General features: G+C 40.3%; 1 protein-coding gene across 3 annotated transcripts in view; it reads left to right on the top strand.

Annotated features, from left to right (window-relative positions):
* Window positions 1-21,188, top strand: part of PLCB1 (phospholipase C beta 1) — a 699,686-nt gene that overhangs the window by 334,801 nt on the left and 343,697 nt on the right. The window lies entirely within an intron of this gene.

A 21,188-nucleotide genomic window follows, 5' to 3' on the forward strand; every position in this document is an offset into this window, starting at 1 on the left:
AGGTTTTATGAATAAATCCTGAGTTGGGTCAAGAATTTGCAAACCCGGTGATGTACAGCCTTTTTTATTTGCTCTGTTCTCTTTGTGTCCTGGTTTGGCTGTACTTGGTTGGCTTTTTGGAAGTAGGGCGCAAAGGTTTCCCAGCTCTGTTTCTGGTGGGGAAAAACTCTGCTCCCAAAACCCTTCCTGGGGCTCATCTGAGAGATGAGCACTTGCCTGGCTGTAAGTTACCCTGTGGTGAATTACCCAGGCTCAGAAGTGTTTTCAAGAACTGTTTTTGCAATCTGTTACCCTGGGATGGTGGGATCCGTCCACACCAAACCAGGCGCCCAGTCTTTAGTGGCTTTAGCCCAACAGGGAGGGTGTGTGGAGCCTCTTGGTCCACCCACCCTGTGCCAGGCTCCTCGGAGAAGTTCTGCAGCCACCCGGGCTATGTAGATTAAAGATGCTTCCGTGGGATAACTGGTAAGCACATTCACTCAGGCCTGCCTGCGGCGGGTGGTGGATATTTGGTAGAAAAGCTGGAGTCGAGCTGTGGCAGCCCCACTCACACCCCCTTTCCCGGGCAGGCAGGCCCAGCCCGCAGCCGCCGGGTGTGTTGGCCACCAAGGATGCGCAGCGTCACCCTTCTCCTACCCTGGCTGTCCTGGAAGGATATGCCTCACGCACCCTTCTCCACAGGGCCACTCTGTAGACTATTCCTGATAGAGCTGAGGGTGCATACGGGGCGCGTCCTCACCCCAAGAAGGGATGGTTGCTGCAAGCCCACTGCGATCAGCCTGAGGGAGATTCCAAATCTTTGCTTACCTTCCTCCCCACCCCGTCCTGTCTCACTCCCCCCCTTACAGATTTCTCCTGAAAACCTTCCCCCAGTAAACCAAGGATACAAGATCCCTCTGACACCAGCAGATCCAGCTAAGGCATGAGAACTAGATCGAAAGCCTTAGGCATCGGAACCTAGGTCACCCCTATGTTGAAAGGCTTGTGTTGGGAAGCAGATTTGGCCCAATGGATAGAGCGTACGCCTACCATATGGGAGGTCCAGGGTTCAGACCCAGGGCCTCCTGACCCATGTGATGAGCTGGCCCACGTGCAGTACTGATGCGCGCAAGGAGTGCGGTGCCATGCAGGGGTGTCCCCAGTGTAGGGGAGCCTCATGCACAAAGAGTGCGCCCCGCAAAGAGAACCCCCCCTGTGTAGAAAAGCGTAGCCTGCCCAGGAGTGGGGCCACACACAGGGAGAGCTGACGCAGCAAGATGACACAACAAAAAGAGACATAGATTCCCAGTGCCGCTGACAAGAATACAAGTGGACACAGAAGAACACACAGTGAATGGACACAGAGAGCAGACAATGGCGGGGAGGTGGGGCAGGGAAGGGGAGAGAAATAAATAAAAATGAATCTTTAAAAAAGAAAAAAAGAAAGGCTAGCCTTTGGAATGCCTTGCAGTGCTGAATCCTCCACCTTACCTTTTTTGACTAAGTAAAATTTCTCTTCAGCAATGACTGGAACTTACATTCCTAGGCCCACACAGATTTTTGAAAATTTAATTGCCCTGTAAACCACAAAGTGCTTATTTTTAGAATTGTTCTATTTTCTCATTGTAATGTAGAATCACAATTTATCAAACTGCAATTGGTAAATATATTTTTGCCATTAAATGTAGTCAAACCTCAAAAATAGAGCAATTCAGTGAATCTGTGTAAATTTCCCAAGTTCAGTGACCAAATTGGGTACTAGCATAGGGTTCGGCACTTAAATATGACATGTTGTGGAAAAAAACATAACATGGCAAAGGTTTAAAGGCCCGTTTAAACTCATCAGTGGAATGCTAACACCAGTGGAGATTAGGAAACACTTTCCTAAATAAAGTACTTCATTTCATGTGGTACTGATAAGCAGTATATACAACAGTAAAAGATTTATTCCTCATATATTTATTGGATATCTTAAAGGTACTTGCAACTCTGCTAGGAGCTTGGGTGTCAAAGAGTAGTAAACAATGGATCCTGTTTCCAAGGATACCACAGTCTGTTGGGCGTAGGGCATTGGAAGGTGAGGGGAGATGGTTTCCAAGAGTGAGCTTAGGCCTGCAAATCACCTGTAAGTAAACAGCTGCCCACCAGCCTGTCAATAGTATTGCAGAATGCACAATACAGAGGAAAACACTGCTGGGAGAGGAATATTATTTTTCTTATTGAAGGTGATGTTGCATAACTAAAATAATTCCATTGAATGACCTAGTCCCAATGATTGAAAATGTTTCTATATCTTCATATAACTGATCATTTTGTGACAAACTTGACTGCACACCTTTCTTCCCCCCATTTCTTAGAGTCTGCAAGGTATCTTCAATTTAATAGGCTTTCAAAAATGTTTGTGTTGTCAATCTAGTTTTGGACCAGCAGATAATGGAAATTGCAACTGCCTCCAGAAGTCAGGTAGGGCCCTATTGTGGAAGCAGTAAGAAGTTTGGCAAGATCATGGTAATCCCAGGTGTCCCAAGGTTCAGTTTATGACTATGACAAATTAAGTTGCTATGAACATTTCAGTACAGGTCTTTGTAAAGACATATGCTTTCATTTCTTCTGGATCAATACCTGGGCGTAGTATGGCTGAATCATATGCAGGTGTATGTGTATCTTTTTAAGCAACTGATGAATTGTTCAGACAAAGATTTTTACATGCTTTGGCATTCCCATCAGCAGTGTGGGAGAGTTCCAGCTTTACTACATCCTCACCAGCACTTGGTAGGATAAAATCGTTTAACTTGTAGCCATTTTAATAGATGAATAGTGGTATTTCATTATGTTTAATTTGCATTTCCCTAGTGACAAATGATGCGGGGCATCTTTTCTTGTAATTATTTGCCATTCAGATATTTTCTTTGCTGAAGTGCCTGTCCAAGTATTTTGCCAATTTTTGATGGAAGGTTTGTTTTCTTGTTTTTTGAGATTTGAGATTTCTTTATATATTTATATGTTCTAGATACAAGTCCTGTTTTAGATAATATGATTTTTACAAATATTTTCTCCAAGTCTGTGGCTTGTCTTTCATTCTCTTAAGAGTATCTTTGTGGGAAACGGACTTTGGCCCAGTGGTTAGGGCGTCCGTCTACCATATGGGAGGTCCGCGGTTCAAACCCCGGGCCGCCTTGACCCGTGTGGAGCTGGCCATGCGCAGTGCTGATGCGCGCAAGGAGTGCCGTGCCACGCAAGGGTGTCCCCTGCGTGGGGGAGCCCCACGCGCAAGGAGTGCGCCCGTGAGGAAAGCCGCCCAGCGTGAAAAGAAAGAGCAGCCTGCCCAGGAATGGCGCCGCACACACTTCCCGTGCCGCTGACGACAACAGAAGCGGGTGCCGCTGACGACAACAGAAGCGGGTGCCGCTGACGACAACAGAAGCGGACAAAGAAACAAGACGCAGCAAACAGACACCAAGAACAGACAACCAGGGGAGGGGGGGGAAATTAAATAAAATAAATAAATCTTTAAAAAAAAAAAAAAAAAAGAGTATCTTTGTAAGAATAGAAGAATTTAACTTTTATGATTTCTAATAATCAATTTTTTTAATAGAGTGTGCTTTTGGTGTCATATATATGTAAGTATTTGCCTCACACAGATGTTCTCTTTAGTTTTCTTTTACAATTTACTTTTCAGTTCAGATTTTATACTAGGTTTAGGATTCATTTTGAGTAAATTTTTGTATATACTGTATTGGATTGAAGTTGTATGTGTGTGTATTTTACATATGCATATCCAATTATTGCAGCATCCCTTGTTAAAAAGACTAGCCTTTCTCCACTGAAATGTATCTTCCTTTTTCTTGAAACTCAGTTGTCCATGTATGTGTGAGTATATTTCTGAACTCCTTTCTGTTCAACTAATCTCTTTTTCTTTCTTTATGTCAGCACCACACTCTCTTGATTGATACAGCTTTATAAAACATCTTAAAGTCTTAGTCTTACACATTTCTTCTTTTTCAAAATAGTTTTGACTCTTCGAAGTTCTTTCCATATCTATAGGAGTATTAGAATCAGTTTGTCAATTTAGACAAATAATCTGGGATTTTGATTGGGATCGTGTTGAATATTTAGATGAATTTGGAGAAACTTTACATCTTGAAAGTATTGAAACATGTGGCCATCAGCACAGTGTACCTTTCCATTTATCTAGTTCTTTAATTTTTTCAACAATGTTTTGTAGATTTCAGTGTACAAGTTTTTCAGTTTTGAAGATTTATCCCTAAATATTTCATATTATTTGTGCTATTTTATTTCAGTTTCCAGTTATATATTGCCAGTGTGTAATGGAAGATATGGATATTACAGAAGAAAAGATTAGTGAACTTTTTAGTGAGTGTTTTTTCTTCCCCGGTTTTTCACAGTGTTTCTTTTCCTCTGGCTTCTTTTCAGATTCTCTCTATATAACTGGTTTTGAGCAATTTGCGTATGATGTTCCTTGACGTAGTTTTCTTCATGTGTCTTATGCATGGAGTTCATCAAGCTTCTTAGATAAGTGGATTTCTGATTTCATCAAATTTTGGAATTTTCAGAAATTACTTACTCAATTCTTTTTCCATCTCCTTGGTTTAGGGAAACCAATTATTTTTTTATTAGACCACTCAAAGTCGCTCCAGCCTACTCATGGTCTGTCCATTTTTTGTCTATTTCTTTTCTCTTCTTTCTGAGTTTCATTTTGGATAGTTTCTATGGCTACATCTTCAATTGATCCCATCAATCCAAAAGAAATCCTCTGATGTTTAAATCTCCCATTAATGCATACAGTGTATTTTTCATCTCATACATTGTAATTTTATTTCCAGAAGTTTGATTTGGAGCTTTTTAAAAATATGTCTTCCATGACTCTACTTAACTTTTTGAACATATGGAATATAATCATAGTAAATGTTTTAATGTACTTGTATTTTAATTCTAACATCTCTATCAGTTCTGGGCCAGTTATGACTGATTAGTTTATCTCCTCATTATGAGTTATATTTTCCTGATGGTTTGAAATTTTGATAATTTTTAAATTGGATATCATACACTGTGAATTTTACATTACTGCATGCTGGGAAATTTTCTACTGCAATAAATATTCTTCGGCATTTTTCTAGAGTACAGTTAAGTTACATAGAAATGGTTTAGTCCTTCTGGGTTTGGGTTTTAAGATTTTTTTAGGCAGGGCCAGAGGACTATGACTTCCCGCTACTGAGACAAAATCTTTTTAAGTGCTCTACCCATTGCCCCGTGACTCATGAACTTCTCCAGCCTGGCTGATGGCAACAGTACTGTTCCAACCCTGTGTGAGAGCTGGGCATTGCCTCCTCTCATCGCATGGGTCACCCTTTCTTTGGCTTAGGCAGTTTCCTTCCATGCAGAGCCTGGTCAGGCGAACACTCGGTGGGGGCCCTCCATAGCTCTCCAGAGTTGTTTCTGCAGTTCTCTCTTCTCCAGTGTTCTTTCCTGTGAACTTCAGCTACCTTGGTCTGTCTGGACTCAGCTCCTTCTCAATTCAGGGAATCCCGGGCATCTGCCTGGGTTCCTCCTTCCCATAATATACTGCCAACTCTCTTAAGACCATTAGTTGGGCTAACCTAGAACGTACCTCCTTTCTTTATTGCCACTCAAGGCTCATTTGTCCTTCATCACCTGATGTTCTGGGGCTTGTGAACTGTTGCTTTCTTATATTTTGGAAATTCAGACAAGAGGATCATTCTGCTCCCTGTTACTCCAGTTTGACTGGAAGCACAAGTAATTAAATTGATTGATTTAGGAATCAGTACATATTCTTGATTCAAGGTATGGTGGGCTAAGAAAACTGTCTCCTGATTCTGTCATTTATCTTCGCTACTTCATTTATTGGCAGGCCTGTTCATTTTTTAAATAATGGATGCTTTACCAATCTTTTCTTTTTTCTGAGTAGCTCCAGTCCTTTTGTTAAATTTAAGTTACTCACTTCCTTTTGACTCTTACAGAGTTCTGCTATGTAGGCATCCAAAAATATGAAAATAGCTCTTCTGACTTGTAAAGAACTTATTTGACTCTATGTGTGAGTCACCCAGTTTTTGGTACTCTGAAGAGTGAACTGCGTCTTCCAAATGGAATTCTGGTGACATTGTTCAAATGGATAGATCTTTTTTAAGTTTGCATCAGAAATTTTAAGGAAATGTTTATCAAAGTTGTCTCTTTTCTTCACTTAACTTTTTTTAAATAACATGGAAATTGCTAAATAAATTACTCAGGAAATGTTTGTTTTCTTTGAGTCATATTTCCTCCTGTACTAAGTTTGGGAATAATTTAGTGGAATATAGTTTCAATATGATAAAGTGGGGGGAAAATGATGCATTTCCTCTGACTTCAGTGGTAATGTAGGCATAAGTCAGGACCTAAGAATATCTCTCTTGCAATGAAAAACAGGGTTAAACCTATGACCAAAGATTCGCAGAGGTGGATTTTCTTTATATTGACTTAGATTTGAATATGGAAATTTGTCTTCATGCCTCAATTTCTATAAAGGAAAGTATATGTTATATATGCTTTTTTCTGTTTATTTCTATAATATTTTTAATCACATAAGTATAAATATCATAGCTTTATCATGTTAAAGAGTTCAAACAACTCAGGTAAAATAAGGCTCACTTGAATCCTATGTATCACCCATCTTTCAGTGATTTCTCAAAATTTCTGGTCCATCAAGGACACTCCTTCTTCTTTTATCATTTTCATGGAAAATGGAAAAAATTAGAACACTTTATTCCAGTTACTGAAGAATGTATTCTGGACGAGATAGGTCTTAAATGCTGTGGTGGAAAAAATAATCCATTACAATATTTTAAACTTAGAAATGTATTCTGCATACTTGAACATTTTATTTCATTTCAGGAGCTAGCATGCTCTTAAGTCAGGGGAAAAAAAAAAGTCAGCTTCCAGAGTGAATGACCATCTTTAGGAACTCAAAGAGGAAAGAAAATGGGCTTTGCTCCGCTGTAATTCTGGGTGTGTTTAAAATGTGCCAGAAGACTTTCTCTGGTGTACATTCCCACATCTTTTCTTATTGCAAAAAAAAAAAAAGGTTCTACAATTCTTTTCCCTGAGATTTCTTTTTCCTTCTCAGAGATTTATGTCAAAGTCTTTTCTCTAAAAACTTTATGGTGGAGAGGAAGAGAGATGCAACCGTGAGCAGGGTCACGACAACAATAAACGGATAGCATCGCTATTTTTTGAGCGCTTAATATGGTTCGTCATCATTTTAAGTCCTTGCTTGTATAAACTCATTTAATCATCATTGCCATCCTATAAAGTAAGTGCTACTATTATGTCTATTTTATACTTAAGGAAACAAAGGCTTTGAGACATTAAACCCAACGTCACACAGCCAGAGAGTAATGGGGTCAAAATGCAAACTTGAATATATTGGCTTCAGTGCCTGCACTCTTCATTCAGCTGGTGTTTAGAATGGAACTAATGTCTATTTAATTTAGTAATCATAAAATATAAATCTGGCTCTACTGGACCTGGCTTTATCTGTCTTTCTTAATCAGCCCACGGCCCACATTGACCTCAATACTCATCCTCCCTCTGACCTCAGGACCTTCGTACTTGTTATTTCATTCTCTGCACTTTTTCCAGATCTTCCCAAATCAGCTCACTTGTCGCGTCCTCAGTGAGTCCTCTCTTCTCACTCTATTTAAAGTAATGCAGGATTCTTCCCCGAAAGCCATTCTTAGGTTACCATGGTTTTCGTTATTCAGAACAACCTATCCTGATCTGACATCATCTTGAAAATTCCTTCAGTTTCCCTCCTTGTTTCCTGCCTGTCCCCCTATAAGGAGGTAAACCCAAAAAGAGCACAGTCTTTGCCTTTTTCTTTTTCATTTTACCCTCAGAACTTAGTATTGTTCCTGACATGAAATAAATACTAAATGTGAATGAATGAAGGCTTGTATTTTATTCTGCAGGGAAGACATGCCCCAGACTTAAAATATTTAAAGAGAATTCACTCTCTAAAATGTGGGGTAATCCATCTGCATCCCTACTATGCAATGATTAATAATTAGAGATTTTCTCAGTTCTCTCTCTCTCATGGGCCTCTTAAGGAAATGGTGATGGGTATGATCTACAGGTCCGACCTTAAAGCCACCTATCACAGGTAGATTTTCTTCCCGGGTTACATTTTGGCAGTGGGTTGACTAAGAGCATTCTTAAGTGCTCTCTACCATTATTAGTGTAACTTAGAAATCATGTCAGACCCTAAGAGCAGAGCAGACCCTAAGTTAATACACAAGCCAAGTTGACCTCTGTGCCACAAAATACGGTATTTTGTTCAATGTTGTGTCTAATACCAAACCCTCATTTTTCTACCGGTGCTTAAATATTAGCCTTCTTGATCACTGTTCAAAGAAACATTAAGGTCAGACAATAGGTAATCTTCTCAATTTACAGTTGGAAGAACTGAGTCAATGAAATCATAAATAAAAGCAATCCTGGAAGAAGTCTCTATATACTGGACCTGAACCACTTCAACTATATGAGAAGCTTGCACTATATAAAAATTTATTTTAAAATAAATTTCAGTTAAGATTGGATCAAGTTTTTAAAGACAATTATGATTGCAGTGAATGCCATATATAATACATGTATGTCTGATGAATAATCATGAATTAGGTGTGCTAATGATTTTAATTGTTTGGAGATGGAAGAAAAATCTACAAAATTTTCTTTAGGCTGGTGCATTTTATGTCACAAAATGGAAATTCGAAAGTTAAAGTCAAAGCTGCATCTCATTATGTATGTAACTGCTGCCCTATATATTGATGGCAATATGTTTGTATTTAAAAACAATTCTTAAATGCATTGTTGAATTTTTGAAATGCCTACCTGATATTTGTTACTGAATTTTAAAATGCTATATGAAGATTTATGTAAATAGTGTCTGTCTAAAAGTAATTTTAGAAAGTTAATTCAGAAGATAATATTTTGAATATAATTCTGCCAACACTTATTAAGTATGTTTTGAATAGAAAATTGCTATCCAAATTACTCATCCCATCCTTGGCATTTTCTCAAAAACAAGATAAATATTTTTTAGTTTGTGAAGACTGTTCATAACAGTTACAGGTCAATTAATTATAGAAGATCTAACCATGCATTTGACCATGAAATGCATAAATTGTGGCTTCTTGATTATAGTTCTAGATTATTTTTTTGTGAACCCAAGCATTACTTTGACTTACTGATGATGAAAAATGATTATCTCTGTAAATGACCAATAATGCATTAAGATTAATAAGATATCTTCCTAGATAAGACACAGAAAATGTTTTGAATGAGTAAATAAATTATGGAAAGTATATCAGAATTCCTCATGAATTATTTAAATCAGTAGTAGCTTGTATACAGGAAAGTTCTTAAACCCAGAAATGTAGCCTTATTTATTAAGGAATGTTTATTTTTAATCACTGTATTCATTTGCTGCTTGAGTTCATAACTTTATTTTTCACAAATATTTAAGGTTGTCATTTTTCTTTTTAGATAATGAAGTATTTCTGAATATCTTCTTTCTTGGTTGCTATCTTTAGGAACATAATAAAGATCTATTCCTATGGTCAATTATATGCCAATAATTGAAATATGCATTTTATTTGCATAATTTTTATATAGTCTTCAGAATAATTCCGTGAACAGATTCATTTATTCAGTCTTCAAATATTTATTAAGCACCTAATAAGTGCGAACTCTTCTAATAGGGTGGTATACAGTGGTAAAATAAGGCAGCCCGATGTCCCTGCCCACATGGGTATTACTCACTTGGGAAAGTAGCATACACAAAAGATGATAGTTATAGTTTAGAATGTGTTAGGAAGGAAATGCCATGCCACAATAGAGACTAACCCACTGACAGTGTGTCAGTTGGCTTTTGCTGTATTACAAATGACCCTAAAACTTAGTAGCGTAAGACAACTCTTTACCTAGGCGTGTTTGGCTGGGGTGCGCTTAGGCAGGGCTCAGCTGGGTGGCTCTGCTGCTCCAGCGCAGGCTGAGCTGACCTTGGACGGGGCTCCTCCTGGCGTGCTGCCTGAGCTGTCTGCAACACCTTGTCCTGCTCCATGGGGTGTCGCATGCTGCAGCAGCTGAGCCCAGATTTTTCATATGGTCGTGCTGGCAGGGGTCCCTGGTACAGCAAAGTCCTTAAAGGAAACTTTTGTTTTGTTTCTCTGAGTATATGCCATATGAAAACTGACCAGATTATCTCCATATCTTCCTGGATCCCTTGTCAGAGTTGAAAACCCATGAAAAATTGTAAGTCACCCTGTTGGTAGAATGGTATAACCAAACCTTTTGGAGTCTATCCTAACACCAAGATATCTGTTTGTCTTATTATGAACAAGGGTGCAGTTTTCATTCAGAAAATAAGTACTTTATATTCAATTACTGTGGTTTTCCTAGAGAGTAAGAACTAGGAAGGCTTAGGTACTTACTTCTGGAATATTTCATGTAAGGACCTCCCCCAAAAAAAAGTCCTTAGAAAAATGCAGATATTGTTTCTTCATAGTATTCTCCTATTTCCTTCTTTTATACTTTCCATGAAGAGATGCCTTCTTATATATTCACCTGGGCTTCTGAACACCAAAACTTATTAAATAAAGTAAACCACTGAACTGGAAATATGTTTTATACAGAATCAGTGCCCAGTACTTTGTATGAGGTGTTCAGTCAAGCGATAAAGAGGTCTTAGCACAGAGAACTGCATTTCCATACACTGACCAACAACATTTAAGGTGTTTTGTTTGCTATTTAAATTCATATCATCTTGTTATATTCTTGGCTTCGATGTCAATGAATGGCTGTTTCCATAACCACCCCCCCCTTCATATTCTATGGCGTCAAGGGCTTCCACAGGAAGTGTTCATCTCTCCTACATTTGCATGAATTCTATTAAATATGCATAAAAATTCTATTAATTATGCATAAAATATGCATAAATTATGTCGCAGGAAAGAAAAGTAAAGCAGGGTGCCTCTCATTCCGTCCCCTCCAGCCCCACACAGACAACGTACGCTTTTGTTGTAAGATTGCTGCGATGCCGTAGCAGCTCACGTCCAGAAACGCCGCCCGGGACCCCTGGGACTGGAATTCTGCCATCCCTTTCCGCCCTTCCAGTGGCACTGGAAGATTCCACGAGAGCACCGCGGGCCAGCCAGGTGGAGGCCCTGTTCAGTTGTGGTCTGGGGCAGAAAATGCCTTTTCCACTGCGAAGGCCAAACCCAAGCCACGTGTGTGCTTGGTCGCTGCCCCCTTCTCTGCTGTAGGGGCGATGCTCTCCCTGGGTGCCTAGCCAGGGCCCGAAGCTCGCTGGAGTCAGGCCCCAGGCAAAGGAAGCAGAGCCCACTGGTGGAGGGGTCCATTCAGCCCCCCTCGTTGAGCCCCCCGGGAGGGCTTGCTGGCCTCCAGTCTGCCCCCCGAGGCACCTGCTGGAGAGAAGCTCTGCCCGCCTGCTTCATCGTCCCACTGCCCCATGGCACCGCGGCCTGGCACTTCCAGCCTCACAGGCCGGGTGGAGCAAAGTGCCTGTGCCTCCACCCCCTGCTCCCACTCCCTTTCTCTGTTCTTCTTTTCTTCCTCTGCTCTTTCCCCTGTGTTTTGTTCTCAGTCACCCCTGACAATGGAGTGTAACTGACAAGACACCAGAAACAACCACACGTAGTGGAGTATCTTCTGGAAGATGTGATTCCTAAAAGCTAGTGAAAGGACAAAGGCGAGGTACCACTGAGTTTTCTCATATGGTGTTGCTAAGTGGGCAGTGTGCTCTTTCGTAGCTTTTCTCTGCAAAGGGAAGATGTCGGGCAGTTCTTAGTGTGGCAACAGAGCAATAAGCCTTTCCTTAGAGGGACCAATGGCAACTCTTTGTGTCCTACACCCCTGCTGGTGGCTCTTCCAGGAGCCTTCCAGATGCTTCAGTCCACCGCCTCCTCTCTGACCCAGCAAGGAGCTGTCTTGAGACTGTAGTTTGCTCCATCTCAGCCCTCTGTGACTAAATGGGAAAAAGGCTGCCAGGTAGAGAAGAGAAACTGGGTTTAGTTACCCCGCCAGCACCATTTTTTAATTAACACAATTGGTGAATAAAGCAGCAATCAAATGTTTATGTCCTTCTCCCATTAGGGGAGGAAAAAGTAGATTGAATATAGAAAAAGAAACTAATGTCTGTCTAGTTGTTTGTTTCAAATACAAATTGAAAAGTCCCTACAATCTTTGCAATGACAAATTTCTCATTACTGCTCCAAGGATGCTATAAAATATATCCGTTTTGCTAGATGTTAAATTGCTCAGTGAGATTAACTCTTCTCCAGGAGACTGCTGGAAATTCTAGCATTTAAAAGGGAGGGGGGGAAAATATAGTTGGCTTAAATACAGATACAGAAAATACAGAAGCAATATCTGGGAACTTGTAATTATGTCACATCTGTTTGGAGAAACCAGTTGGCCTTTCAGGAAGGGAATGGGATAACAATTTAATTAAAGGCGGATTAGATGACATGCAAATTACGTGCTATTATTATTGACAGAATCTGTCAAAATGGACAACTGGGAAAGTTCGGTTTTTCATGTTTCTTGAGGGAATAACTCTTGGCAGAGCTGGAGACTTTAACTTGCTTTTTTGGATGTGAATTTTAGCCTCAATAGGTAGACTGCTCCAGGTCTGGACATTTTCCTGGTTTCGTCCCCTTCTTCATTTCTTTCCGTCTTGCTTCTTACTTTCTTTCATAATTTGGCTTAATGTCTAACACTAAAGCCAGTGCAGAATCATCTATTTTATTTTGATTTTCTTTGGTTTGCAAGAACTTTAAGAAACTATCATTTGCCATGAAAAAAAAAAAACTTGATTTTTAAAAATTATTTATTATTATAATCAGGCCAGAAATGCTAACTTAGTGTTTCTTGTCTATGGACTTGAACCTAAGTCAAATGGACTTCCTGATTTAATAAGAAAAAAAAACTTCCAATTTTGGCTATGGGCTATTAAAAGGTTTGGTAGCCAACTCATTATTTCTTAATGCGAAATTATCTCTCTCAATCATTTTGATGGTGTTTCCCAAATTGAACATAGAAATTCCACATTTTCACATGCCAAACTGCTAGCAAAGAACTTCTCCATAAATATTAAACTTGGAAATTACGCATTTTAATTAGTCAAAGCACATCTTAGGAAAAATCAGCGCTTTAATGAAATTATCATTGTAGATGTGCTTAAAAGGATACCATTCCACTGCAAATGAATTTTCATATGTTGACTGGCTATTTATAGAGTGACTTATAAAAGAATCCAAATAACCATCTTACTGACCACAACTTATCTAAAAATACTTTCCTGTAAGCTCAAGTTAGTTATGAAGAATGACCCTCATCCCATTTACCTGACTTAATCTCAGATAACATCAATTGACCAGTTTATCATTTGTTTAAAGATCATTTGTGGGGGAGCAGATGTAGCTCAAGTGGTTGAGCACCTGCTTCCCATGGATGAGGTCCTGGGTTCGATCTCTGGTACTTCCTAAAAATGAAACAAACAAACAAACCAGCTCTCATTGGAGAGCAGATGCAGTTCAGTGATTGAGCACCCACTTCCCATGTACTAGGTCCTGGTTCAATTCCTGGCCCTCCTTTCTAAAAAAAAAATAATTTGCTTAAGAAGTTTGTCATATGGGAAGCTGACTTGGCCCAGTGGCTTCAGTGTCTGTCTACCACATGGGAGGTCTTCGGTTCAAACCCCGGGCCTCCTTGACCCGTGTGGGGCTGGCCTACGCGCAGTGCTGATGCGTGCAAGGAGTGCTGTGCCACGCAGGGGTGTCCCCCACATAGGGGAGCCCCATGCGCAAGGTGTGCGTCCCGTAAGGAGACCTGCCCAGTGCGAAAGAAAGTGTAGCCTGCCTAAGAATGGTGCCGCACACACGGAGAGCTGACACCACAAGATGACGCAACAAAAAGAAACACAGATTCCTGTGCTGCTGACAACAACAGAAGTGGACAAAGAAGTCGCAGCAAATAGACACAGAGAACAGACAACTGGGCCGGGGGGGCGGTGGAAGAGGAGAGAAATAAAACAATACAAAAAAAATTTAAAAAGAAGTTTATCATAATTTTTCATAATAAGATTTTGTTGGGTTTTCATTTTTAAAAATAGATTTAATGGAACTATTATATATAGGTCTGCTAACATAATAAAAATGATTTCCTGGTCAAAGACTTTTACCCTCAGAAGTACCATGGTTTATACAAGAATTAGAGTGGGCACACTGATCACATCAGATAGAAATTTGTTGGTTTCAATAAATTTGAGGCTACTATTTGGCTGTCAGGAGCTGAAGAATAATGGTTGGCAAAGATCAAAGGCATCACTAAATTATAAACCCTTTTAAGATAGAGCAAATTTTAAGAAATATGTGCTCCCCACGTGCCACAATCACCAGTGAGCGAGGGTCGTTGTCAAGGTAGAGTAGGAATGCCATGAGTCTGTATCCATCAAGAAGACAAGTATTCACCAGTTATGATGCAAGCCAAGAAGCAGGACTCAATACATATCAGAGAAGTAACGAGTTTGGAATATAGTGAGATGAAAACTTGCAAAAGGAAAATGGTAAGCCAGAGCCTCTTCTTGGAGGGGTGGAGGTGGGGGACATTTATCAATTTGCTACCAAGGAAGAGATTGATGCCACAAAGTTAAATAGAAAAGTTGATGCAGCTATCATAGAGAGGGTAAGAACAAAGTACTTGAAAATAAATGCTTCAATAAGATACATTGTTTAAAAGCCATGGGATAAATATAACATAAAAGAAATGTGATATGAAAAATGTGTTCTTGTCAACTATTATTGACTCTTCCTTATCTTCCTTTGTAATGCAACATCTTTGCAGGTCACTTTTATTTCTAATTTTGAGGTCTATTTATGCAAAGTAGACTTTTCCAGCGTCCAATTCCTTCTACCCTGCCTTTGTTGTTGAATTATTTTAGGAAAAATTCATTTACAAAGGAGAGAAATAGAAGCATGCCCGACATCTTTTCATAGTGCTGTGGTGTGGTGTCCAAGATGAGTTTAGAGTTTTAAAATCAGTTACAGTTAAAAATATTCCAGAAAAGTGAATTAATTAAGAAAATTATGAAATTAACAAAAAATTAATCTCTTTATGTAATTTAAAGACATGGAGGAAGCGGATTTGGCTCAACTGATAGAGTATCCACCTACCATATTGGAGCTCCAGGGTTTGGTACCCAGGGCCTCCTGACCCGTGTGATGAGCTGGCCCACGTGCAGTGCTAATGCGCGCAAGGAATGCCATGCCATGCAGGGGTGTCCCCTGAGGAGGGGAGCCCCATGTGCAAGGAGTGGCCCCCACAAGGAGAGCCGCCCCATGCGATAAAAGTGCAGCCTGCTCAGGAGTAGCGCCGCACACACCGAGAGCTGACGTAGCAAGATGACACAACAAAAAGAGACAGATTCCCAATGCCGCTGACAAGAATACTAGCAAACCCAGAAGGGCACACAGCGAATGGACACAGAGAGCAGACAATGGGGGGGGGGGGGGGGGGAGGTGTAAGGGGAGAGAAATAAATCTTTTAAAAATAAAAAAATAAAGACGTGGCAAATGATTTGGTAATTGCATCCCAACCTCATTTTGCAAATATCCCCATCTGTCAATGGGACTAGAATAAACTTATGGAGACTGACTTACCTAATAACAGAACAATTTTAAGGGTGTTATAAATAAAAGACTATGTGTATATGAGTTCAAATAGCAACCTGATATGCAGCAAATATGTTCATATATGAATTGAAATTTTGGTTTACCTCCAAAATATTATATGTCAAAGTTCTTACTCTTTCTCACAATTTTAGCTTTTTCAAGCAGATAAAAATACCAAGAAGTCACAGTAAAAGACAGAAGTGAAGTGACTCAAGTTCCATTTCTCCATCTTTTTCATCCCTGTACTACCCTTGCTTATTTCTCACCTGTTTCAAATCTGGGATATGTAATGCCACAGCGCTTGGAAACACAGCCTTTGACAAAAGTGAAGGAATTCAAACCAAACCATTACTTAGTCAAGAAATAAACGTGGTGGTCAGAGGTTGTGTCAGGTGTATGTAGGGATCAACTGGTAGTAGGAGTTCTCCAAAATAACTTCCACAAAGAATACAATGGTTATTTAAAAGTAAGTAATTAAAATCTGGTTTGAATCTTGCATATATACACACACACGTATGTATGTGTGTATATATATAAATGTGTGTGTGTGTATATAAATGAAAAGTACATATATAGAGAGAGAAAGAATGAAAACTCAACAGTATCCCCTGAAACTGTTTAGAAATAAAACCTACAAATGATTTTTTTCTGGAAGGAGTGATTTATTACTGACATTACTAAGAATTGATAGGGAAAGCTGATTATAAAAAGCAGCCAATTTAGTTGGCCTGTTCATTATAATTTTTAAAAACTTTTATTTGTACCAAAGAGTACCACACCTTCCACCTCACCCTTGATATGCATCATGGCCAAAACCTTCTTACTTTTTCAAGTTATAGTTTTCCTGATAAGGTCAGAACTATCATCCACTGGCCATCCAAGCCTGTCCCTTCTGAAGTAGTAGTGGTCACCGTTAAACCTGGCTGCTGTGCAGTAAACACTGGTCTTTGCACTGCTGCAGAGGGGACTTCACACAAGTCCCCACGCCAGTGTGTGGCTACAAAGTTGCAGCATCCCTTCCTTGCCAGGTCTTCTAAAATGCATTCCACAGGAGAGAGCACCCATCCTTGTAAGTCAACTAGGAAATGAAGTCATTATTTTAGCAGAAGCATTGCAGGTTCTGGAACATATTTTCTGTGTGCTTGGAAAATATACACAAATTCTAAGAAAAAAATCCTTCAATGAGAACTGATCAATCTGGAGTAGAAAGCAAGTTGGTTTGCTATTTTGTTTGTAGTCTAAAAAAATCCAGTTAAGGTAATTTGTCAAGCTGAAATCTTTTTTATGCCTATAATTATGATGAAAGTGGAGAGAGCATGCATATCAGTTAATGAAACCAAAGGCTGTTTTAATGTTTTGACTATGACAACATCTAGTAGACACTGGCATGAAAAAAGCAATTTAAGATATAAGAGGCCAGTAAAAAAAAAAAAAAAAAATTACTTTGGGGTGGCAGACTTGGCCCAGTGGTTAGGGCGTCCGCCTACCACATGGGAGGTCTGCGGTTCAAACCCCGGGCCTCCTTGACCCGTGTGGAGCTGGCCCATGCGCAGTGCTGATGCACGCAAGGAGTGCCCTGACAGGAAGGGGTGTCCCCGCGTAGGGGAGCCCCACGCGCAAGGAGTGCACCCCGTAAGGAGAGCCGCCTAGCGCGAAAGAAAGTGCAGCCTGTCCAGGAATGGCACCGCACACACGGAGAGCTGACACAACAAGATGACGCAACAAAAAGAAACACAGATTCCTGTGCTGTTGACGACAACAGAAGCAGACAAAGAAACAAGATGCAGCAAATAGACACAGAGAACAGACAACCGGGGTGGGGGGTGAGGGGAGAGAAATAAATAAATAAATCTTTAAAAAAAAATTACTTTGGCAATATTAAGGTTGTTGAGGTGACGACAATCTAGGCTTCCTTCTGAAGGGTAAGGAATAATTGTCAATTTTCCAAGACAATACTCGATATGATATTGCTCCATTAGGCCATGTAGGCACAAGAAGACATTGCTAATTAAACTTCAATGGGACCATTTCTCAAAGAGAGGCATTTTTCCATGTATTCCCCTAAAGAGTTTTCGGACTGGTTGACCAGTCAACCATTATTTTAAATAGAGGCAGGGAAAATTTTTATGTTTCAAATTTTCAATCTCTAGGTGGATGCTGCTGGTCCAAGAACCACACCTCGAGTAACAAGGTCTTAGATTAAAATAAATTTAAAATCACTGTCATTGATTAGCTTAAAGAAGGAAAGGGAAAGGAGGAGGAAGGGGAGGGAGGGGAGAAGTAATGATGCAGGAGGCTGTATAGAAAGAGGTGGATGCTTCAATTTATTCAGTTCTGGAGGAACAGTTCCATATTTTAACAGTATTACCCTTTATTTACTCTTTCTGTTTTAAAGTGACTATAATAATAGCTCTTCAATTAGAGAGCTGTTTTGTTAATAGCATCTGCTTTATTAGAGCAGCAGTTTTATTAAACTAATAACTATTAGCATGAAGACACCATTACTATAAATTGCATTTATAATTACAGCACTAAATATACTTGTGTTGCAAAAAATTATTAGAAATTTCGACCTTAATCATTGACCTCTCCTGCAGCTTTCCTCCTATCCCATAGACACTGTGAACTTGTATCAGAGCAAGCAAGCTCTGTATATGTAGTTGTAGTCCTATATCCCATACAGTTATTCAAATTGACACATGGTCTGTCCAGAAACTTATGTTACAAGCTCAGAGAGTAGTTCATTAGAACTTCCTTTCAAATTTCTACTTCTCACAGTCTAGATTGGTTCAATATTCAGTACTTCATCAGAAATAATTTACTGTCTAGTCGTGCATGGCTTTGGGGGGCTGCAGCATAAAGAACTGCATATGTTCACTGTCGCTGCGTAACAAAGCACCCAAGTGTTTTAAGCCGTGGCTTAAACCCACAACCATTTATTATTCCATGCTCAGGTCATCTGGGGGTTGTTGGTCTAGGCTTAGCTCAGTCAGGTGGCGTAACTGAGGTGACACTGCTCCATATATCTGAGATTCCTTCCTGAAGCTCTTCTCATGACCATGGGCCAAGTCCGCAAAAGAATGTTAAACTGTTGGAGGCACATGGCAAGCCTCTGCTGCATCACACCTACTCATATGCCATTGGCCCCAACCAGTCATGTGATTGAGCCCCTAGTCTAGCCTCTCTGCCCACAGTGAGACCATAGCAAGTCACATGGCCAACCCATCAGTGGAGTAGAGAAGTATCATCCTCCCACGGAAGAGGAGGCAAATGAGTGGTTATTTCAGAATTAAAATCTAACCTACCAGAGACAATTTCTCTTCTATACATGTAAGTAAAAGCAATGTCTAAGTCTGTGAGTTGGTTTTTCTCATAATATGCCAAACAGCCATAGCTATATTTAGCCAAATTAGAAATATTGGGATTGCTCTGCTTCTTTAAGGAGCTCAGCCTTTTATAGAAAGTGAGAAATTATGGTCCTAACCATCACATATATATTATTTTTCCAGTTAGGTGCTATATACAACAGGTCACATGTGAGGTTTTTAAAATTCCAAAAAGTCTAGTGACTAAAGTCTTAGGCAAAATAAATGGAGTTGAGTCACAGGAATGGAACACATTCACCCAAAAATATTCATCAAAATTTCCCATGTGCTCTTCATTATGGCAGTGCATGCAGATGACTCCAACCCAGTCCTTAGGATATGTACACATGGGATGTTTCACACCGAATAAGACATTCTATAGACAGTGATAAGCCCTTCATGCCAGTTGTACACCTGCTGCTCACAGGAAGTAAGCCTAACCCCTTGACAGAAGGTGGGTGCCAGAGCTGTATCTTGAAGAATGAAAAAGAAAGAATCTCCAGCAGGCTTGAGGGTTAGGCATTTAACAGAGAGTGATGACACCATGCTGCTTTCAAGTAGGTGGATAGGAGTGTTGTCTGTGTCTGATGCCTTCTCCCTGACATGCTGCAATCTAGGGCGCGAGGGCCTGAGGGCACCTGTGGGGTAAACCTGTAGCCTAGGTATGATGCTGGAATATGGAATATCTGAAACAGGAGTTGTTCTAGGAGACACTTGCCTGTGTTCAAAACTGGAGCCAATGCCTGGCTGATGATCCAGCAGTCTTCAGGGCTACTCAGTCCTGACAAGCAGCAAAACGTTACCCTTAATGAGTGGAATCGGTCTGGTTTAAAGAAGAGGAAAATGAAGAAAGAGACTCCTATTATCCATGTGCAGCAGAAACAGCTACGTGTACCAACACTCACTTCTGGCCTTTTCCCCCGGGTGCACAGTGGGCTGCATTTCCCAGCCTCCCCTCTTTGGTGGGACGGGACCGTGTGCTGGAGCTCCGGCCGTGGAGTGTAAGTGAAAGTACTGCACATGCCATCTAGTCCCTGCCCATCTGCTGACCCAGTGGAGATGAGTCCAAAGCCTGAAGGAAGGCAGAGGTACAGGATGAGAGGAACCTGGGTCGCTGAAGGCCCCAGGGAGAAGAGAACCACCCCTTCCTTGGAAGGAAAACCCAACCAGAGAGAAAATGGCAGGTGGGGACTGGGTTTCCCGAGGTGGCATCTCCACTCTTTGGCAGTTAATGTTCTCCTCACCGTTTGACTTTAGAGCCTTGTCAGTTTCAGAAGGAGGTTTCATTCATCCAGTAGATATTTATTGAGCACCTACTGCATTGTGCCAGGCAATATACTCGTGGAGCTGAGGTTGTGACAGTAAGCAAAAATAGATACAATCTTTGTCTTCTTGTAGCCTACAGTGTGGAGGGTAAGAAAGATATCACAACTGTGGTGAATAGTACACAGGAGAATTAGATAATGCAGGAATGCCTTTAATTTGGTGGTCTGAGAAACCTATGAGAGGGGAAAATAAGGAAAATCTGATGGAGGGACTTTGAGCTGAGATGTGAGAGAAGGGTAGAGGTAAACTAGATGACCTGGGGTGGGAAGGAGTAGGAGTGGGAACATATAAACGAAACAAAATTAAAAGCATCATGGTAACCATAAAGCCCTCTTCATACTTTGTACCTAACCTCCCAATGGTGATTGAAGATTTGGGTAGGGGTATGTTTTTATGTATCTGAATATTTTTGTATAATTGGTTCCATCATGTATAATTGCCTGGTTTTACTACGGTAAATAAAAGCAGTAGATGTAGTAGGTGCCTAATCTGGAATTCTTCAACGAGGCTGAGTAACTGTCATAAACAACAACCAAAATGATATGCAAACTCGTCTTGCTCTTTCCCAAAAAAAATTGCATTTGTAGAACACAAATTTTCTGTGCCCGTTCCCTCATTAAGCTCAATGATTTTAAGGCAATGTTAGGATGTCCTTCATTGAATACTAAAGAATGGTTAGCTCCCAAATTTCCTGATGGATATTTCCTGATCCATTATGTGTAAAATGATGTGCTCTTCGGCCGAGCAATCACTTTAT

This window comes from Dasypus novemcinctus, chromosome 24 (assembly GCF_030445035.2).
Source record: "Dasypus novemcinctus isolate mDasNov1 chromosome 24, mDasNov1.1.hap2, whole genome shotgun sequence".
Lineage (NCBI taxonomy): Eukaryota > Metazoa > Chordata > Mammalia > Cingulata > Dasypodidae > Dasypus > Dasypus novemcinctus.